This window comes from Hoplias malabaricus, chromosome 13 (genome assembly GCF_029633855.1).
Source record: "Hoplias malabaricus isolate fHopMal1 chromosome 13, fHopMal1.hap1, whole genome shotgun sequence".
Classification (NCBI taxonomy): Eukaryota; Metazoa; Chordata; class Actinopteri; order Characiformes; family Erythrinidae; genus Hoplias; species Hoplias malabaricus.
In genome coordinates, this window is record NC_089812.1 from 4,050,752 (window position 1) to 4,059,020 (window position 8,269).

Sequence of the window (8,269 nt, forward strand, 5' to 3'; positions counted from 1 at the left end):
GTCGTTTTTCACCTGAAACCTGAAGCGAATCATGAAGGAGGTCCTAGAACAAGTTGTGTCCTGACTCAAGTACAAGTGTCTTCATCATCCAAGTGTCTCAGTTACACACAGAACAGGCAACAGACAGAATATACACGAGTTCGGAGTTCATTTGTGTTGATTTATTAAAACTGTGACTAAGTATTAGTCAAATCTGACTCTAAACGTAATGATCTTCGTGATGAGTCGGACACCTCTGACAACTGCTGAGTTTTGAGTATCTCAGAGGTTCAGTCCAGTCGTATTATCAGGTTTATTAAGTTAACTATTTGTTTGTTTTATTTTAACAACAACCAACAAATCCTACTCATTCTGCCTTTAATGCACGGACACACATCAGTCTCAGAATGAAAGCGCTGTGTGTAAAACAGCAGTGAAATAAGAGATTCATTCATTCATTATCTGTAACTCTTATCCAGTTCAGGGTCGCGGTAGGTCCAGAGCCTACCTGGAATCATTGGGTGCAAGGCGGGAATACACCCTGGAGGGGGCGCCAGTCCTTCACAGGGCAACACGCACTCACACATTCACACCTACGGACACTTTTGAGTCGCCAATCCACCTACCAACGTGTGATTTTGGACTGTGGGAGGAAACTGGAGCACCCGGAGGAAACCCACGCAGACACAGGGAGAACACACCACACTCCTCACAGACAGTCACCCGGAGGAAACCCACGCAGACACTGGGAGAACACACCACACCCCTCACAGACAGTCACCCGGAGGAAACCCACGCAGACACTGGGAGAACACACCACACCCCTCACAGACAGTCACCCGGAGCGGGAATTGAACCCACAACCTCCAGGTCCCTGGAGCTGTGTGACTGCGACACCTACCTGCTGCGCCACCGTGCCGCGCCTGAGATTCAAATAATTCAATTTTCAAACTACATTGCAACACAAGTGCGGTAAGATTAAAATATTAAACAGAACCTCCCCTCTCTCAATTTTCCATCACCCATCTCTCGATCAAATCACTGGAAGGTCCTAATGTGATGAGTGCTGCTATCATTTATTCACAGTGCTTTTTGCTGTGTGCAGTTCAGCACAGGTCCGCCCAAGCTTTGAAGGGAAGAAGGAAATAAAATGTTCACAAAAAGCACACATACTCAAACTAACAGACGCTGAGCAGAAATGTTTTCTTTAAATATACCTCACAGCGTAAAGAAATGTGCAGAAAACAAGTCCAGACTTTCACATCAGACAGTAAACAAGCTTTTTAGAGATAGATGTGAAATAATCACAACGGCCATCTAGACCTCAGCCCTCAGCCCACTTCCTTCCCACCGCTCAATGCTCTCGAGCGTAAAAGCACTATCTGTGTGTGGAACTGTGTCCATAGGTTGATTTCTGTAATGGTCTTTTAAGTGGACTTCCAAAGAAAGACCATTAAACAGGTGCAGCTGTCTCACTAGGAGCAGAAGAAGACAACAGGTCTTGAGCTACTATCCTTCGAGGTGCAGGGAAGACAAACGTCCACTTTCTTCTGTCCTGCCACCTCTGGAACTCTGAAGAACAGAGTCGCTCCCTGATTTCAAACAGAGACTGAAGACCCATGTCTTTCAAGAATATAGTCATCACTTATTTATTAATGACTTACTTTATTTCACAAAGAGTAGTATATGAGCATGTTGTATATTGGTATCAATACTAATGTTTTTAATCAGCAGCTTCTCCTCTTGAGGTGTCCTTTAGATTCTAGACTATACAAGCTAGCTAGCTAAGGCTAATTTTCTGAGAGACCTACACACTTATATTAAATATAAATCACTCTGAATAATAGCATCTGCTAAATGCCCTAAATGTAAATGTAAAGTTACTATATTTATATAAATCATTTATACAGTGTGGTGAAATATCGCCCTCTTTTGGCCTGTAGTGGTGTTACTACATGGTTTTTTCTTCCATATGTTTTTTTTCACATCCTACTTGTGGATCTACGATTTCTTGTGTCCTTGATCTGACTTGAATTTGAAGGGGAATGTAATTCAGTAACAGCCCTGAGATCAATAGATAAGGATCAATATCATGTGATTCTGCACTTCACAGGGAGCTGTAGGTCGCATTTATAAATCCTAACAAGTTGATAGAAGCAAACATTGCGTTTAAATATAACTCACGGTGAATAGGTACCTGTTTGTTTTAAAGAGAATTCATAAAGGGGTAACTTTTGGGGAAATGACCTGAAAAGGCTTGGAATATTTTAATTAAAATGATCAAAATTTCCAGATCATGATCATGACCTGCAGGTGTCCCACGTATGACCCACGTCATAACACTCAGTGCTTCTGATCTTATGTTGATTATACACAGTCCCACCAGGATTAACTGGAAGAAATGATTATAATAGCACTGGACATTTCACATTAAACCAGTCATATTCAACAACAGCACAGTATTTTTATTTAATTAATGATTCTCCGATGTCTTGGTTAAATTCTCTCATTAATAAATCAGTACATTACCACAGTGTGAGGAATTCAAACAGCGAATAAAACTTACAGAGAAGTTACACTTCAGACACCTACAATCATTTTGTTCCTCTCAAACATACTATTCCACCTTAAAAGCAGTGCCTCTGAATGTAAATAAACCAGAGAAAACAGCATTTCCCCACAATCACAGACGTCACCTTTAAGTGTAATGACTCTACACTTAAAATAAAAATCAGATTAAAACTACTCTATGAAATCTTTAAAGATCAAAAACAAAAGCAGTTTAGACATAATTTGAGAGAGATATTAAATAATAACCTTAAGACTTATTCACAGCAAGTGTGTTTTTTGATACACACAAAATTGATGCAATTGAGATGAAATTCAGGAACAGGCAAAAAAATACATTCCTCAAAAAATATAAAAGTAAACATTGTTTTTCTTTAAATCGCAGCAAAGCAAAGGTTCTCAACGGAGACAAAACATTCTCTAAAGACTGGGAATGTAAAGATAAGGATTCGGTCTGTTAAACAGCTAAAGCTCTCCTCTCTGTGGAGGATCTTTCAGAGACTAAACATCAGTTTGATACTTCCTCTAATGCAAGTTGAAATAAATAGGAGAAATATGCAAAAATAAAGCGTTTGTTTACATGACTTGCTTATTTATTGCTTATAAAGTTTACTAATTGCTCCTTTAAAAACATGCAAGTAGATTCATCGTCTCATAAAATTTTTATAAGAATACTAAGTTTGTCAGTGAAGCTCACTGCTGCTTTAAAGCATGGGTTTTTATGAGACAAAGGACTCAAGCTTAAAAGGGACCAAGCAAAAACAAACATTACTTTGCTGTAATCACCTCACGGGTAAAAAAGAGACCAAGGAAGAAGAGAATACAAGTTAAGTCGGTTTTGTCCACGGAGCTGCAAGTGGTCGATGTTGAGAGGCCAGATCCTTCGCAACCTGTAGAGATAAAAGCTCAGAAATCTGAGAACGTATTACACCATTAACTACATATTTTTTCACAAACATTTTCTCCGCCTGGGAGAGGGTTCCTGTGATTTGTTAATTCTCATGAAGCTTTATTTAAATGTGCAATGGTACAAAGACATTTCCAGTGTTTTGGAGACAGAGACATGTTTATGATTGTGTTATATCTCTTTCTTTTTAATTTCACTCTTTAGTTATTTGGGAACTGAGGATAGATCTATGCATAAAGAGGCTTGGTGCCTTTGTGAAGTAAGTATCAACTTCCCAGGAAAGTTCCATCACTTTGATGACAGCATGTGTTTCTCGAAAATACCAGAATACACATCAATGCCTCCTTCACACTTGTGCAGTCACAACAGTTAGAGGAGAGTCTGGATTTCCTATTTATCTTCAGCAGAGAGAACGCTCAGTCTCTGCATGGACTGCTTTTAATGAAGTATTATATGGAGTTTTCGTAGTATCATGTCTGGTAGCTGGCGAAAGTCTCATTCTTTTCCGTTTTGAATTGAGAAATTAGGCACAAAGTGGTGAGCCTCGACTCTAAGTCTGGGCCTTTAGGGTACAGTTTTTTACCTTTAGGGTTTTATACCTTCACCTGTTTACAGTGGAGTGGTTAAATATACTGTAACACCAATGTTACATAAACTTTTCAATTTTATTTTGTCACTGCCCCAAATTTTCTTTAGCAATAGGCTGCAGGCATCAAAACTAAACATGTTTACATTAAAAATATATATATATATATATATATATATATATATATATATATATATATATGAAATTGATCAGTGAAAATCAGTGGAAATCTTTTCTTTTTATACTTTCAGTTAAAAAAAAGCTTCACTGGAATTCAAATATAGGATTTATTTTGAAATACATGTGTATATTTAAAATGGGACGAGCCTAATATCGAAAAACAGTGAGTCTTTAAAGGCTAAGCACCACTCAATGGTCCTCCATGAATATTTCACATTATTGTAGTTACTGACAGATATAAGTATGAATTAAAATGAAAATAGCAGCTTAATTTGCTTTAAAACTGACAATTTTATTAAATTGACGGAAAAACCCGAGCTCTCTACGGAAATTCTCGAACGCGACCGTGACGTCACTGGTGGACAACAGCCGAACAACGCCGCGGTAAAACACCGTTATGACTGACTGTTATGACAGTATCTAGCTAAATAACCAACATCTAACCAACATCTTTGCTATTTTACGCTGGGTAACACCATTCTGCGCAACAATTGGTGATCCTCTTACCAACTGACTTCAGAGAGACACTGACACTCTGAGAAGCTCTTTTTGTACCCAATCATGTTGTCAAATGACCTAATTAGTGTTAATTGGTCTTCCAGCTGTTCATTATATGCACAATTTCCTTTTTCCAGCCACTTATTGCTACTTGTCCTAACTTGCCCTGAATGATTTAGTATTAATAAAATTAAAAGAGACACGCCTCTATCCAAAGTTGTTTGAAAAGTGTTGCCAGCATCGAGCTGTGAACAAACATTTTTACAAAAAAGAAAGAAACAAAGCAAATGCAAGGAAAGGAAACTTTAATTCTGAAATAATTTATTAATAACTGCTCTCCACATCCTATCCCAGCTTTTTTGATATTGAGCATTTTCAATAATAGTAGGCTTCCTACAGAGCTGTGTTGAAGCGTAGGGGAATGTAAAGACTTTCAGGAGTCCGAAAAAAAGAGTCGCAAAAATATAACCTACATTCTTCTGGGTGGTGATTGGACTGAGGGAAGATTGTAGTTCAAAAACAGGTTAAAAACCACTGAAATACACCCAACATCATTTATACACATCGGCCTGCATTGGGATTCAATGGTATTCAATGAGACTGAACTCACCTGTCACTGTTACCATAGTGCTTTTGGTACCGTGTCCCTTGTCTGTCTCCAAACTGCAGATATAAACCCCTCTATGTTCCGGACGAGCGTGTGAAATAGTGTATTTTAGGGATGCGCTCGTCCTGTTGTGAAATGTGTGATTGCATTGTGTACCATTCCATTCCATCCTTATGAATTTTAAATCTGATGAGCTGATGTTACACAGTAGGTTGATGGGATCATTGCATTTCACATCCAAGTGTTCCACTGTGGTTGGAGACATAACTGCAAACATCAGAGTGGGTTATACATTATTTAGGCACATGGTAATAATTTGACAGAATAAAAGACTAAAACACCAAGACTACAGCACACAGTCCCAACACTTTACAATAAAGGTACATGAAATGACATTTATTAATGCATTATTCATGAGTAGGTAAATCATTCGTTACTTCAGGTAATACATCATGAATATGCATTAATTAATGTAGTATTAAGGTTCAAATATCATCAGGTGACATGAGTTATTCCTATGAGATGTTCCTGCAGTTCTTGACGGCGCAGCAGGTAGGTGTCGCAGTCACAGAGCTCTAGGGGCCTAGAGGTTGTGGGTTCGTTTCCCGCTCCGGGTGACTGTCTGTGGGGAGTGTGGTGTGTTCTCCCTGTGTCTGCGTGGGTTTCCTCCGGGTGACTGTCTGTGAGGAGTGTAGTGTGTTCTCCCCGTGTCTGCGTGGGTTTCCTCCCACAGTCCAAAAAAACACATGTTGGTAGGTGGATTGGTGACTCAAAAGTGTCAGTAGGTGTGAGTGTGTGAGTGAATGTGTGTGTGTGTGTGTTGCCCTGTGAAGGACTGGCGCCCCCTCCAGGGTGTATTCCTGCCTTGCGCCCAATGATTCCAGGTAGGCTCTGGACCCCCCGCGACCCCGAACTGGATAAGGGCTACAGATAATGAATGAATTATGGTTTCCTCCCACGCTCCAAGACTGGCATCTTAAAAGTGTCCATGGGTGTGAGTGAATGTGTGAGTGTGGAACGCCCTGTGAAGGACTGGCGCCCCCTCCAGGCACCCAGTGATTCCAGGTAGGCTCTGGATAAGCGCTTACAGACAATGAATGAATTCTGTATTGTCTCAGGGGCATATTTTTTGCTGGATGTGACTAGTTTTCATTCATATTTGTGAAATTGTATTGACGTGAATGTTCAAACGTAATACTTACTTTTTATCCACTTTAAATTATTTTGAAAGCTTTGGCACAAGATGCCAGTTTCTCCAAACACACCGTTCAGATTAAAATAAATAAAGAAGCGTTGTTTAATGAACACATTAGCCACAAACATCATGAACACATAAAGAAATGATTCAGTAACACTTAACATTCTTGTTCTATGAGGTGTCCGCAGCCCTGTCAGTGTTTACCACAATTTATCTGAAGAAACGTATGAACATCATAAATAACCGATGTCACCTGATGAAATCTGAACCTTAATACTACATTAATTAACATATTGCTCCTGCATTAAGGCGTGTCTATGTCATGTATATTCATAATGACCCATGATGCATTATCTGTAGGGATCAATGATTACAATTAATAACTGTCTACATTTAATAGTCGACCCACGCTGGTTACAACTGAAATGGTTTTCGAATGGTTTAGTGACAATGCACCAATAGTTCAAAGGGTGTCTCGATACTTTTGAGTCCAGAGAAGTTTATAAACCCCATAATAATGAGTAAAATCAAGTACTTTAAGGTGCCCACATTATGATTCTTCTTGAAGGTGGTAGAGCAGTGGAGCTGACTATAACATGTGATAATTTACTTAATACAAGTCTACAGACTACACTCATAATTACTATAAATACAGCAATGTGGAAACATTCACTTATTCTCACCTGTGCAGGAGATAAATGCAGACATCCAGCAGAGGATAATATAAGCACCGGTGCCTCTCATGTTGCTTGAGAATCTGGACCCTAAATGATCCTTATAGCAGCGGGAGAAAGCAGAGTGTGTTCCTCTGTGCACTGCGTGATCACCCACTGTGAAATAACTATTTCTGTCTGGGTTTCTTTCTACATCATGGCATATCTAAAAAGAATCTGTCGAGGAGGTCCTAGAACAAGAGCTGACCTGCCTTAATTATGGATATATTCTTACGAATCGCCTCAGTGCACACAGCACACGCAACGGTGTCTAACAAAATATGTAAAAGTAAATCTGTGTTGAGATGGATTTAAAGTGGATTAGTCACAGTTGACTTTAAACTTCATGATGTTCGTGTTTACATGCTTCTGTTATCAGTCTGCGTCTTCCCTTTCCTTTCAGCACAGCTTCATCGCTTTGGAATTAGTTCTGCTGCTGTGGCTCATCTGCAGTAAAACATGGAAGACTGGCTCATCTTAATCAGATGAAGTGGAGAACCTTTGAGTCGGACATGTCTCAGAACGGCTGAGCTGGTCGTATCCAACAACTGTTGACCAGGTTAATGCCACTGAGATCATAGACCACTACACAAGGGAGACCTGGCCAAGAGTGGCATCAACACACAGCTCCAACTAAAGGATTTACAGAACATCTTACATAACACACTTACACTAAACGAATCTAGAGTTAATTGACTTCAAAATAGCCTTAAAAGTCTTCAGTCTTCAGAAAAGTGTGATACCCAAGTTGTCACTGCAGCTCAAAATGGGGGCAAGATTAAAAAATAAAAGAAAAATGAAAGTAAACAGCACCTTCTCTCTTTATTTTCATGCACCCTCTGAAATTCCACCAATTCTTGATCCTTTTACTAAACTGTCAGAAAACTCAGAGCAGCACGGTGGCGCAGCAGGTAGTGTTGCAGTCACACAGCTCCAGGGGCCTGGCGGTTGTGGGTTCGATTCCCGCTCTGGGTGATTGTCTCTGAGGAGTATGGTGTGTTCTCCCTGTGTCTGCGTGGGTTTCCTCCGGGTG

The 8,269-nt window shown here is 39.7% G+C and overlaps 1 long non-coding RNA gene across 1 annotated transcript; it reads right to left on the reverse strand.

Annotated features, from left to right (window-relative positions):
- Positions 1-2,312: 2,312 nt before the first annotated feature.
- LOC136665454 (uncharacterized) lies at positions 2,313-7,343 on the reverse strand. Its single transcript, XR_010795246.1, has 3 exons — positions 7,207-7,343; positions 5,329-5,592; positions 2,313-3,437 (listed from the first exon to the last, which is right to left on the reverse strand). It is a non-coding gene; the product is annotated as an uncharacterized lncRNA (long non-coding RNA).
- Positions 7,344-8,269: the final 926 nt, after the last annotated feature.